The sequence below is a fragment of the Staurois parvus genome, unplaced genomic scaffold (assembly GCF_062004578.1).
Source record: "Staurois parvus isolate SC_StPar_1 unplaced genomic scaffold, SC_StPar_1.0 ptg000694l, whole genome shotgun sequence".
Classification (NCBI taxonomy): domain Eukaryota; kingdom Metazoa; phylum Chordata; class Amphibia; order Anura; family Ranidae; genus Staurois; species Staurois parvus.
This window is the reverse complement of record NW_028318490.1, coordinates 893,192-905,604: the sequence shown is the minus strand read 5'-3', so window position 1 is coordinate 905,604 and position 12,413 is coordinate 893,192. Positions and strand designations below refer to the sequence as shown.

Sequence of the window (12,413 nt, the reverse complement as noted above, 5' to 3'; positions counted from 1 at the left end):
TTCTACAATATAGACTATCTCATAATGAATGACACTGCTTCTAAGGCAACAATGTAATGAGTGAGTCAATGTAGTAATGAATGGGACTGCCTTGTAATAGGTAAGTAATGTATGGGAATGTTTTCTTTCTGACTGAAATGGGCATCTAATAGCTCAGTCTATACAATAATGACTGGGACCATGTTCTAATGACTTATAAATGCATACATTGTGGATTAGATGATGACTACAAAGACTCTTTAGTTCAGATTTCTTTGTTCTGTGGAAATTTATGATCATCTTTAGTGTGCCTTATAAATCTCACTAATGTTCACCTTGCGCACTGTTTGTGTTCTGAATGGAGGAGAGGTTTGAACTTGATGAGCAATATCCTGAAAGGTAGAGGTGACAGAAGGATGATGCACTCTAGCCTTGAGTTAAAAGGGGTTAGTATTGATAAATTGGATACAGTGATTAATTCAGAGACAACAGTTAATGAAATGCTTTTCATAAGCAGAATACATGTATAACAGAACTCAACCTCCTGTGCTCAGGTGTGGGGCTCAAGTTTTAGATCAGGGGTCTCCAAACTTTCTAAACAAAGGGCCAGTTTACTGCCCTTCCGAATTTAGGGGTGGCCAGACTATGGCCAGTAGAAGTAGAAAAGGTTCTGACGTCAATGGGGAAAAAAACCTGACACCATCTTTGGTGTGGGGCTCAAGTTGTAGATCAGGGGTCAAAACAAAGGGTCAGTTTACTGTCCTTCTGAATTTAGGGGTGGCCAGACTATGGCCAGTAGGAGAAGAAAAGGTTATGACGTCAATGGGAAAAAACACTGACACCATCTTTGGTGTGGGGCTCAAGTTTTAGATCAGGGGTTCTCCAAACTTTCTAAACAAAGGGCCAGTTTACTGTCCTTCTGAATTCTGGGGGGGCCGGCATGTGGACAGTAGAAGTAGAAATGGTCCTGAATGGGAAAAAAACATTGACACCATCTTTGGTGTCATTGGAAGCAATTGTGCCCTATCATTGCTGTCATTGGAAGTAATTGTGCCCTATCATTGGTGTCAATGGGAGGAATTGTGCCCCACTGTTGGTGTCATTGGAAGCAATTGTGCCCCATTATTTGTGTGATTAGGAGAAATTGTGTCTCATTTTTAGTGTCATTGGGAGAAATTGTGCATCTTTATTGGTATCATTGGGCCCTATTGTTGGTGTCTATGGGAGAAATTGTGTCCTATTGTTGTGTCATTGGGAGGAATTGTTCCCCTTCATTGGTGTCATTGGAGGGAATTATGCCCCATTGTTGGTATCAGTGGATGAAACAGTGCCCCAAGGGCCAGCTAAAAGCAAGCAAAGGGGTGCATCTGCCCCCAGGCCGCAGTTTGGAGACCACTGTTTTAGATGAACTCTCCTTATTCCAAATCCACTCCTAAGTGTTCACCATGCCTTGTTGTCCTCCTCAGACTAGGGTAGTCCGAACACACTATGTATAGAAGAATAGAGAGAGGGTTCATAAGCCTAGTGCATTATCTTACAAACACAATTTGTTAAAAAGGGAAAGAAATAGGTAATTGTACTTACAAAACAATAAAAAGGACATGCTCATCACAAATATCCAAATAAAGAACCACCAGAACGGCTATGTATGTTTCTTATATCCTGGAAAGATGCCACATGGGTCTGCAAATGCTGACGTGTTTCGAGGAGGGTCCCCTCTTCATCAGAGCTCTTCATCAAAGCTCTTCATCAGTACTACCCTTGAAACATCATCTGCAGACCCGTGTGGCATCTTCCCAGGATACAAGAAGAAGTTCTAGAAGTTTTTATTTGGATATTTGTGATGAGTGTCTCCTTCTCATTGGTGTGTGAATATATTTCTATATATTTCTATTTCTCCCTTTTTTTAATAAACGGCATTTAAATATAATGAGTTAAGATGTTGCCCCTTCTTTCTGTTCTTCTATATATGCACTACTACATCTACTGTATAAACATCAAAAAAGCCATGAACATCATCTGTCTCAACAGCCCTCTCCCTGGATAACATTAAAGTGCCTCTCAAGTAACCACAATTTTTTTCGGCTGGCCAATTCTCAATACCTTGCACTAAAAATAAGTACAATACATAAAGTTGAAAAAATAATTTATTTTAGATTATGTTTACATTCTTACATAGAAACGACTCATGATTTGTAAAATAAGGCGCTGCTTCACCCAATAACAATCAACCACCAAGACCAGTGATAGTTTGGCCTTTCTTCTCTTCTGGTATCTACTTTCTCCTATTTTTGTAGGCTTTTTGCTTGGTGTTTGGTGTTTCAATTTCAATGCAATTCTCCAGAAAAGGAAGAGCCATACATATATACACCTACCAGAGATAACACTACCTGAAAAAAGGCAACTGGTAAACAACTAGAAATACTAGAAGGAGAGACACGAGAGGCTGCAATCAGAGAGACAAAGACGTCATTAGACATAGTAAAACTGAGAATTGGGGAGACGCTGACTAAACAGATATACATGCAGGCAGGGTAACGAAAGAAAGGTGGTGAGAGAGATGGAGAGATAGACTCCATGAGACGGAGAACAGACAGTGGCTCAGGAGTGAGCAATAGAGGGAATCTGTGATATGAAAAGATTATTTCTGATTGAAATACGGAGTGTGTGAGAGAGAGAGAGATGAGAGATGTGTCAGGGAAGGTGACAGAGCGTGCGTGTAATAAGGGGAAAGGGATGTGTGTGATGTAGAACGCAGAACGGGGGAGAGAGCGTGAGGAGATGGGGAGAAGAAATATGTATGGGGGTGGATGAAAGAGATGGAGAGGTAAACAAAGAAGAGAGAACAATTGATCAGTCACAGGGAGTAAAATATTCCTGTAGCAAAAGGAACAAGATGGACAGAAAAAAAAATCGCGAAATATGGTGGTATGCCAGGTGTATTATTCAGGCATTTAAAATACACAAGAAATGTATATCTGTTATATATTAACCACTTCAAGGCAGCCACAGGCCTTTTAGCCAGCAGAGGGCTGATACTCGGCACACCGGCAGAATAGGAGTCCAGGCTTATCTGCATGCTGAAACTGTACAGCACATTCAGAAGCTGCTTCCTCATTCCATCTACTGCACAAAATGTATGCGCGTATGCAAGGCTAGGGAGGAGTCCTCCAAGCTGATCTATACGTGTTTCAGAAGAACACTGTATTAATGCACAACCATTAGGCCTTTATTTGTTATGCACAACAACCCATGTGCTGTAACCAAGAAGCCATGAAACTAAGCACAGATCATCTTTTGGTAGTGTACCGATAGTTAACTTCTACAAGCTGGTGGTTGATGGGTTGCTATATGTCTTGCACAACATGGGCTCCAGTGATTCAGTTTTCCCCATAGTAGTTTGTGTCTCTTTATGGGGTCATTATAAAGCCTAGTACACACTATGAGAAAATTGGATGACCAATCATCTGGTTTTCCGCAAAAGTGCATATCATGATTTAGTCACAATGGTTTTGACTTGTAAGAAAATTCTTGGCCGACAAAGGCAAACGTTGCTACATACTAGCTGTAACGTAGATGTGGGATTCAAGTGGTTGGACTGAGATGTGATCAGTAGCAATATGTAATTGTAAATTTAGTTTCATTCCTTGTTATTAAAGAAACATTCAGTCATAGGTATTCAAAGACATGTATTCACCCATTAGCATCTGAAAAGACAGAACAGCTTCTAGGCTGGAAGTGACACCTGGGTGCCAATAAGATTTTTCTACATATATTTAATCAGACTTTGCCATCTTCCTGAAGTTTAAAAGCGGAACACAGACGTTTCGGCTGCGGGAGACCGGGGGGTGGGGAGGCACCGATCTGTCTGGGAGCTTTAAAGTATATACACAGATCAAAGGAATAGATTTCATCTCTCATAAAAGCTAAAATATTAGTTGCAGAGAGATGAAAAGACTTCCTTCTGATTGGACACTCTGTAGGCTACATCTGCATGTAAAAACTGTAATTGTGGCCTATGTAGAATGCCAGAAAAATGCAGGAAATGGTAATGTGGCGCCGGATTGCGACAGCTGAACAGTGATTGGTACTGTCGTGATCGGACTGATGTGCTGGTGTTGGAAATTCAATCCCTGACTTTGTGATTCAAACCGTTTCTGGTCCAATCGACTTTGGGCATTTCAGCACCCAGAACGTCCTGTGGGCTGGTACAGGAATACCCCCCGGGGTTGATTGGCCAAGGATTAATGTCCAGCCTATGTCCATATTCCCCTAAATTGAGGACTTGAGGTATGGACGGTGTGATTCGTATGGAGCCCGTCCTATTGACTGATGGACCGTGGACTTTCTCTGACTTGCTCCAGTCGCAGGATAAATCTTGGTAAAAGTTTTATTTCTGTTTTTTATTCCCTTTTATTTTATAGTGAATAGCCAATTGTGTGTCTTTTTGTATTTCTTGTATTTTCTGTAAATTTTTATACTTTGTACATATTTTATGCACTGCCCACTTTCGGGATATTAAATCTTAAAATTAATAAGTGATTTCTGGGTATTTAAGCTCGGGCTCATATCTCCGGAGAGATTAGATTGTATTTTAGTTTCTTTATATGCTCGATCAAGTTAATTGCCAATCTGTATGCAAATGCACTCCGTGTTGGCAGATTGCACGCAGATTGTAAAGGTAACAGGTCTGCCAGAGGGAGATCTGTGTGTGTGGTCTCCCAGCAGACCATTCTGGGGATAAACTGTTGGGTGGTGGCAAGCTACCATTTGTGGTGTGTCTGGTGTGGGGGTGTGGACAGTGGAAGAGTGATTAACACCGGGGTTCTAGCTTGTAGGATAGCTGGAGGAATCCTAGAAGGGTGTGTGATTGCTAGGCTGCTCCTCAACCCTAATTAGTGCACCAGATTGTATGTAATATTTGTGTCTACCTGTGTGTGTGGTCAGCCAGCTGGATTGGAGTCTCCCTCTAGTGGTGGCCAGAGGTATTGCGGACTGTGAAAGTGTATCACGGCAGGTTTTATATATTCAAAGTTAAGTCCCCCTTATTCCCTCTTACCCCAAGTCACGGCCGCACGTGCGCGCCTCGGTTAGCTAGTCGCTGTGGGCGTGTGTGTGTGGGTTGGATCTGTGACACTAGCATAGTAGAAGAGGAACTATAGAGTCATTCTTTACTTCTGCTCATGCATATTTGTTTTCTATTCGATTATTTGCATATGATTACTGTACACATTAAATGAAAGTTGGACGTTGTGTTCACGTACGCTAAAAATTTTCTAGCCTGTACACTTGGTTTTTGTTTGAAAAGTTGTAATCGGCCGTTGAAAGCACTATACTAATGATCAGATAATCATCCAATCGTTTCTCGTATGGAAATTTCCAATTTTCTTATCATGTGTATGAGACATTAGTGTGGCACAAACTCACAGCTGAATCCCCCATTTGTTCAATTATTTTACAATATGGAAATATGATAGAGTTACACAATTAACTGGCTTTATAAAGCATACACTTGTGGATAGACATTACCATTAGAATCTCAGCATAGCGTAATTAACACCATAGCAGCCACATAGCTTCTGTAGCATCCTGGGGGACAGGAGTGGGGGTGTCTATGCAGGGCAAGCTTGACCATATAAAATGTTACGTCTCCTCCCAATTTCAAAGGTTGCCTTTAATCACTACCCAGGCTTTAAAAGGTCAGACTACTTTTCCATGAATTCATCTATATACTAATGCCAGTAAAGCCCTGGCCAATCAGAGGACAGGTGTCAGAGGAGTCTTCCTCCTTCCAGCAGTAGTATCACCAGTAAATAGCTGTAAGATGCTCTGCTTCTGCCAGCCTTCCATCAAAACCAGTGACTAAATGACCACCAATATAAAATGAAGCGTTAGCTGGGCTTTGAATGGAAGATCTCCGCATTGTTTACCAATGCTAAAGAGGGCTCTAAGTGGAAATTAAATTAATTAGAAGGCTTTTCTACTGAGGGGGTTTAGGTGTCTAAAGGTAGCATTTCTACTGACCTCCAATAAATAAGAGGCATATCTAATGACACTATGTACGAACCATTGCCTTTCCACTGACTAACAATGTAATGATGGTTATCAGTGCTGAAGGTTGCTATTATTAGGAGGTCAGTATAGGCTGCTGGTAACCTATTGAAACCAACATATATTCCAGTCTTGTAATCAAGGCCAAAAAAGTAAAATACCATTCTTGTATAGTCTGCCTTTAAAATATTCTCCAAAATAGTTGAAGCAATTTTCCTTGGTCACAGAGGAATGCTGTTAATGATCTATTGAAATAAAGTTGTCTCAAATCTAAACAAATGCAGAGGTTACTTAGAATGAACACTTCAGTCAGTAGAGTCAGGGATTCAGGCAACTTGAAGACAAGTTGACCCACCATCTTGCTTTTTTTTATTATTATCCTCATTGACCAACATGAAGACAAGTGAGCAGTTAGACTCAGCGTTTATGGATATAGTTGAGGTTTACTAGAAAATTCATCTGCTTATAGATCATCATTCTACCATTTTCTCATCATATGCTCAGTCTGAATGGCCCAAGCTGGTGATATATTTACACTACGTTAACTTCCACAGGTTCCAGAGAACAATTGTCAATCTCAAGGCTTCTCTATCATCGGCACTGCAGGGATGGACAAGTGGTTCTTCCATGGATTTCTGTTCCGTTGTTGGCCTGTTTCAGCAATACTAAGTATAGAAAAGGGCTGAGATTTCAAACACTTCTCTGCCCTTCACTGGAAGTTGAAAAACTTTAGTTGAGATCCTCTTTAAATAAACCAGTGTTAGTTTCTGCTCTTTATTGGTACGCACTGCCAGTTATAATGCACACTTACACTGATATGCTATACTGTAATGTGAGAGGTGTGTTAAATTTTTCTCTTAGATTTTTTTCTGCTGTGTGATTACATTCTTGGTCTATGTAAATAAGATGCATGCCACATTTCATATCCTGCTAGCTCATTAACAGCTTCATGGTGCACATATTGCTGGTCTGGTGTCAAATGCAGCAGTTTCTCCTATTCCAGAACTAGTGCTATGAATCTACATCGCACTGTAATGTACGCAGTAATGCGTGTACTAATCATAGCAGGAGGGCTATGTTTTATTCATACTTATATTTTACTTACCACAATAAATGATCCTGGCTTTATAACTTTCTGTAATAACAGACCATAGCTCTTTGGTTCTGTTTGTACCCTCCAACATTTCCTAACTGATTAATCTGTCTACGCACTAAGCCTTGGTGCATAGAAGCCATGATCAACACCTTGCATTTACAATGGCTAACAATCAGGGTCCAATATCTACATAGCCAATATAAGCTGTAGCTTTGGGTGGCAAGGTTGCCAGAGGTGGCACCTAGCCACCAGCATATCATGTTGCCAACTGTCATGAACAAATTCCAGACTACAACCCTGCCTGCCATCAAGCTGGGTGCTATGGTTGCTCTCTTGACAGTTTCTTCATGCTTATTGGCACAATATTGTACTGTATACTTACAGTTCAAGCACTCCGGATTTGCACACCTACTGTATAACTAAATTGCTAATTACATTGACTGTCCTTCTCTGTCACTCGGTTCTTGTTCTTGGTGTACTGATGCAGAATGGGCAAACTGTTTCTTTCAGCCTTTTGGCGCTATGTCATTTGACCTTGTTTGTTTTATAATATGGTTAGCCAATTATCTGGGGTAAGAAGTACAATTGACAGTTGTCCTAAATAAGCAAGAATATATATACAGTTTTGCTAATGGTTGTAGAGTGGGCTATACTCATTGCACCTATATGCATGCATGCTCTTTGCTGTGATCCAACAATGGAGTGTATATCTTTGTTGTATTTATGTTAGATGACATGCTTGGTAGGGTAATTGTATGTACTGTATGTGCCTAATACAAACTGATTGCTAAAGCACTTTGGCTATGTGGTGTGTTTACTCTATACATTAAAAACTATTCTACTAAAAATTGATACACTGTGGAGAGGTTTAAGCACCCTAAATAATAATATATTGCTGGTTGCTGAATGGTGAAGTTAATAGTGGTGTGAAGACCTTTATTGCTAGTTACATGCATGATATGAGTATCCCAGGAGCTTGCGGGAACTTGGAGGCTACATCATCCTCACCTAGGAAAGTAACCCAGAAATGGGGGTGGGGCATATGCATTAAAAAAAAGGTATTAAAAAGGAGTTTTTTTACAATTGTCTGAAAGGAGGTGCAGAAGGATTCATATTAGTGAACGTTTGTGCGGAAAGTGAAAGTCCACTTTAACCACTTCAGCTCCCACACTTGTATACCCCCATTTCCCATCTAGCTTCAGTTTTGTAGTAAGCAATTTATTAGAACAGAAGGGAGGGACCTGTGTTGTTTACTATACTACAGGAAATAGATTTTACTGGTAAGTAAAAAAATCTTATTTTCCTAGTCCTACATTACAGGACACAGGCTTCTTTAATCATTACAACTGGTACTTCCAAAAGCAGTCAAACCGAGGGGTGGGCAACAAGGCATTGGCAACATGCCTGTAGAAATAAACAGCTCACAAAGGCTTTACAGACTCAGAAAACAGTTTGTAGCACCTTACACCTGAACTGGCATCAGAGGAAGTCTGAACAAGCACCTAGTAGAACTGAAAAAACATGTGAACAGAATCCCTGGTGGCAGCCTTGCAAACAGATGCTTGATGCTGAAAAATCCATGAAGCACCAACAGATCTGGTAGAGTGTGCCTTAACAGAGAATGGAGAAACCCTATCCTTCACACTATATTCCCTAATGATAATTTGCCTGATCCATCTAACAATGGTGGAGTGATAGGCAAGGAGAGGTCCCACGGGGACACAGGAGAATGCACAGAGATGTGGTGAGGAGGTGAGGAGAATTTGGAGGAAGGGAAAATTATATATTAGGCCCAAAGTTCAATAAACCTGGCAACAGACCTATCCAATTTTATGGTAAATTTGAATGCCAAAAAATGAACATCCAGCATCCTCCATCTGTGGCAAAATGGCTTTAAACACCTCTAGATGGAGAGTCCATTCCCTTGAATCCAGATACTGACTATATGGTAAATTCCACCAAGCAATTTTATGGGTTGTTGATGCCAGTCAGGGTTAGCACATGAAATTCTGCCAGAGAGGATCAAGTCTACTTCTTTTTGAGCAGCACAAGTTCACCTCTTTAATAACAGAAGTAGGCCACAGCCATGACATTATCCTACTGGATTCTTGTCAGGTGTTCATGGGAAGGCAAGCTTTTTCCAAAGGCCAAATCTCCTGCACCAAGAAGGCATTCAGGACGGATCTACAGACTAACAGGCTGGCATTCTCCTTGAAAACCTTCCATGAATTTAGAGGAAAGAGCTTCCATTTGGAAATTGACCATGCTTGGGAGAGTAGGGCCAGGGGTAATATCCATGGAGGACTGTGTCTGTTTGTTCATGCTGCCAGGGGGTTGAATTTCAACAGTCTGAAGTTAAACTGGGAGTATAGTGCAGCCTCAAAGAAGGCAACTATAAGACTATAAGCACAGATACTCTAGTCTTTAGGATGGGTCCAGAGATTAATTTTTCAGCTTGAGGATTAAGGCAATGCTCTCCTGAGTTTGTTGGATGTTTGCTAATAGGGACAGGGAGGACTAGTCCTTTAACAGGAGATTGTCCAGGTACCCTACAACAATAATCTCCTGAGCATGAACATGCCAAAGGAAAGGACTACAAATTGGTAATGCTGATTGTTTACTGCAAAGCGCTGATAACGATGAAGTGGAAACATGTTCAGTTAAGCGTCCTAGATGTATATTTAGGTCAAAAAATCTTTCAAAGGAGAGAGGCAATGACCAGGCATTTTCCATGCAGAACTTTTGAAGCCATAAGAATAAGTAGAGAGTCTTCAGAATGGGCCAAACTCTTCCTTTCATAAAAGAAAGGTTTGAGTAGAGCATGCAAATGCATTCTTCTGTTGGAAAAGGAGCAAGTTAAGAGTCCCTAGAATGGGCCACACACTCTGGACCCAGGCAACTGAGAATTTATGGCACCAGAATGCAGACAGACATCTCCGGTACCAGAATGCTGACAAACACCCCATCACTGAGAAGAAGCCTTGGAATCAGACTTGCCTGGTTTGGAGGGCCATGTTTTCATATGAAATTCATTTCAATCTTAGACTTAGCATTGGAAAACTGAGAGGAATGAACCAAACTTTTCTTAATCTCAGAATTAAAAGTCCCACTGGTAGAGGCACAAGCCATCTTCCTCTGGGAGAAAGAGTGCTCATAGCCCCTTTATCTCCTAAAAAAAAGAAAAGGCTGTCTCTAGCACAGGAAGCGCCCACTTATGGAGGAAACTTTCCTCACTGAAATACTGTTGGGCAAAATGTTCTGGAGAAGTAAAAAATCTTTTTTGGTAAGGCCAACCCCCATACAGGACTTTACTGTACCAGAGTGTGGACCAGGAAGATCTTGGCTGGTTTAGAGAGATTAAGGGTTCCATACTGGATACCTTGGGCTGAACAGACTCAAGGTCATACTCAAAATGTGCAGGGTCAATAAAGGTAGCTATATTATACTTTAGCTTGGATGAAATCTCTGTTACAGGAGTGTCATCCTGGTTCTTTTCCTCAGAAGGAGAGGGATCATTCTAAACTGCTACCTCCTCCTCAAGCAATGTGTCTGGCTCTAAAGCAAAATCAAAGAAAAATTAGAGGGGATGTTGAAGGGGAATGTCTGACAGCCCTGTTGTCTATGGCCTCTATAAAACCATAAATTCTGTCTGTGAATTCTGACATTGTGGCAGATAATTTGTGTCTTGATAAAAAGGAGAAAGCAGGTATGGCAGATGGGCCAGCAGAATGAGCAGAGGATGGCAGACAGTCATAGAGGGGATAACTTTCAAAGGTGAGGGTACTAGGGCCATGAATGAATAAACTACCACTCCAATGAAGCAAGATGCTGAGCCTGGACTAGCAAGTCCATCTGGCTCTTTGTTCCTGCACCTAGCATCTGCCATCCCGCATCTTCCACTGGGTGAGGTCCACAGTCTTCCAAAGACCAAGAAGTCAGCTGATCTGAAAGTTGCAGGAGGAGCCGCAGTAGAATTTGTGCAGATTGATGGAAGAATCACCTTAAAATATCAGTATTCAGAGAGAGATATAGAGAAACATCCAAAGAAGAAGGTAAGTTTCTCTCAGTAGATCCATATGCATGTGACCCAGTCATAATAGATAAATAGTTTGTGTCCCATACTAGAAAAAGCTGCAAGAACATGCTAGGGCCTGCCTTAGGAGTGAAGAGGGTGGTTTGAAAGCAACTTTGGTTAATTCCTGGTCATACACCTTGTGTGAACAGACATAAGAGAGGAATGTTTTCCAAAACTACCCATAGACATGCACTGTTTGAAGACAAATGTAATTCAAAGCCAAACGTCACTGAAACAGTTTTTGTTCAAAAAATGTTTTGTAGACCAATATCACTAGAAATAAAATATCTACTTTTCAATGGATGAATAATCCTGCGTCACAACTTTTTATTCATTTTTTGTGGCAGAGAAAATCATTGTTTATGGAACATTCTTCCTACAGAGGAAGTTTAAGAACATGAGGCAATAATAGGTTTGAATAAAGGACTTGGGTTAATACTGTACTTTGGTTGAACACTGGGAAGTTAAAAGGAAGGCTGTTCAACATGCTATTACTGAATCAAGTTATTGTGAGGAAATACTAAGGATAAGACACAGTAACAAGCTACAAGGTCTTGGGTGTAAAACTTGCATGTTTGTCACATCACACCAGATTGCTGCAAATTGTTTGTTCAATCTTGCACAAAACGTGCAATTTTCACATCCATGCCCAAGCAACACGTTAGGTAATCTAGCCTTGCATGTGTGAATAGGATGCATTAGAATGGACATTTTAACTCTCTTCGTACCACTGTAACTAAGAGAAACACAGTCAATGTGTGATAGCAGACATTTATAACAAATTTTCTATTAAATTCATCATTATTTAAAGGAAACTATACTTTTACATGAAAAATGCATATGCTTAAATATTGTTTCTTGTTGATAAAATGTTGGCATATTCCTAAAGTGTTGCATATATCCTCCAGCTCTTTGCAAGGTGGCCATCAACGCTGCAAGAGATTGCTTTTAGTAACAAAGATGAGTGACCTTCAAACCGGGCAGGAACATCAGTTTCAGCATCTCACTAACCCCTTTCTGGACTATAGTCCTGAAGATGCCATGATTTGTTTATCTTCAGGCTGACTTCCATGTACAGTATCAGAGAGAGTGTGAACTTTGTATGTCATGCACTACTGAGAACTCTTGAGAGGTAGAAAGGGTGGAGAAGGCTAGGTCATCCTGCAGCTTTGGAGATCTTAAGGCAAACCATAGAGGAATCAGTTTTCTTAC

The 12,413-nt window shown here is 40.7% G+C and overlaps 2 protein-coding genes across 5 annotated transcripts in view; one reads left to right on the top strand and one right to left on the bottom strand.

Annotated features, from left to right (window-relative positions):
• Positions 1-12,413, bottom strand: part of MACROD1 (mono-ADP ribosylhydrolase 1) — a 1,131,067-nt gene that overhangs the window by 284,175 nt on the left and 834,479 nt on the right. The gene's annotated exons all lie outside the window — the stretch shown is intronic.
• FLRT1 (fibronectin leucine rich transmembrane protein 1) overlaps positions 1-12,413 on the top strand; it is a 305,821-nt gene that overhangs the window by 83,195 nt on the left and 210,213 nt on the right. Inside the window, exon 2 of one of the 2 annotated variants that reach the window (XR_016306238.1) lies at positions 6,585-7,921. The exons of the other annotated variant lie outside the window; for it this stretch is intronic. The gene's annotated coding sequence lies outside the window, so the exon portion shown is untranslated. Of the gene's footprint in view, positions 1-6,584; positions 7,922-12,413 lie in introns of those variants that run through there. 2 annotated transcript variants of the gene reach the window in all.